Below are 1,477 nucleotides of genomic sequence, written 5' to 3'. Positions count from 1 at the left end.
AAGACAATAAAAAAAAAGAAACAAACAAACAAACAAACAAACTGCAGGTCAATATATGTCATGAGTTTAAAAACAAACATTGCTAACAAAATATTAGTACCCTGAATCCAGCAATGTATTAAAAAGAACTAGATAGCATGACCAAATGAATTTTATTCCAAGTATGCAAGACTGGTTCAACATTTGAAATTCAATCAGAGCAATCCACCATATCAACAGGCTAGAAGGCATATGATCGTATCAACTGCCACAGAAAAAGCATTTGACAAAATCCAACTCCAATTCATAGTAGAAATTCTCAGCAAGGTAAGAATAGAAGGAATTATCTCAACCTGATTTAAAAAAAAAATACAGGAACTATACAGCTAACATCATACTCAATAATGAACACTTCACCCTAAGAATTCATACTGTACAAAAATACCCATTCTCATAACTCATTCAATATAGTACTGAAAGTTCTAGCCACTGTAATAAAGAAAGAAAAATAAATAAATGGCATATAGATCAAACAAAAAAATAAAATAAAAATTCCCTTGTTTTCAGATGGCATGATTATCTTTGTAGAAAACCCAAGACATCCATAAAATAGTTCCTAGAATTAATACATGAGTTTGTCAAGATTGCAGAATACAAGATCAACACACAAAACTCAATCAAGTTACTATGTAACAATGAGCCTGAGGACACCAAACGTAAACATACAGAACCATTAACCATCAATGCAAATAAAATAAAATAAAATAAAATAAAATAAAATAAAATAAAATAAAAAACAAGCATATACTAAGGCTAAAAAAATAAATAAATAAAATAAAATAAAACAAAACATTGTAAAGGATCTATACATGGAAACTTAGCACAAAACACATTTTTGGGGGAGAAATCAAAGAAGGCTTAAATCAATGGAGACAATCCAATCAATGGAGACAATCCAATCAGAAAATAAGCAAAAGAAATGAACAACATTTCACCTAAGAGGATATACAGGTGTTGTATAAACAAATGAGAAGTTATTCCACATCATTAGCCATTGGGAAAATGAAAATTTAAACTACAATGAGATTTCTTGCTTTGGCAGCATATATAGTAAAATTGGAATGGTATAGAGGAGGTGCAGAGGTATGGCTTCTGCAAAAGAAAGGTACACCATTTTGTGAAGTGTTCGATATTTTGATTTCTTTTTCTAATGCTTACAGATTGAAAACATTGACAATAAAGTAAGCAAAGAAACTTACCCAATTGAGGGCCACTCCAGCTTCAAACCCTTAATTCCTCACAAAAAGAAAACAAGCAAAAAATCACCCAAATTGAACCAAAACAAAAAAGCGTGAGATATCCCTAAGCCCCTATCAGAATATCTATACTTAAAAATAGTGACAACACTTAACACTGGTGAGGACATCATGAAACAGGATCATTCATACACTCCTGGTAGGAATCATAATGGTGCAGTCACTTTGGAAACATTTTTGCA

General features: G+C 31.1%; 1 non-coding gene across 1 annotated transcript; it reads left to right on the top strand.

Moving 5' to 3' along the window:
• Window positions 1-1,069: 1,069 nt before the first annotated feature.
• On the top strand, window positions 1,070-1,176 carry LOC132018878 (U6 spliceosomal RNA). Its single transcript, XR_009404650.1, has one exon. It is a non-coding gene; the product is annotated as a U6 spliceosomal RNA (small nuclear RNA).
• The last annotated feature ends 301 nt before the right edge of the window (window positions 1,177-1,477 follow it).

Source organism: Mustela nigripes, chromosome 5 (genome assembly GCF_022355385.1).
Source record: "Mustela nigripes isolate SB6536 chromosome 5, MUSNIG.SB6536, whole genome shotgun sequence".
Lineage (NCBI taxonomy): Eukaryota > Metazoa > Chordata > Mammalia > Carnivora > Mustelidae > Mustela > Mustela nigripes.
The sequence above is the reverse complement of the archived record's forward strand: the minus strand, read 5'-3'. Positions and strand labels throughout refer to the sequence as shown.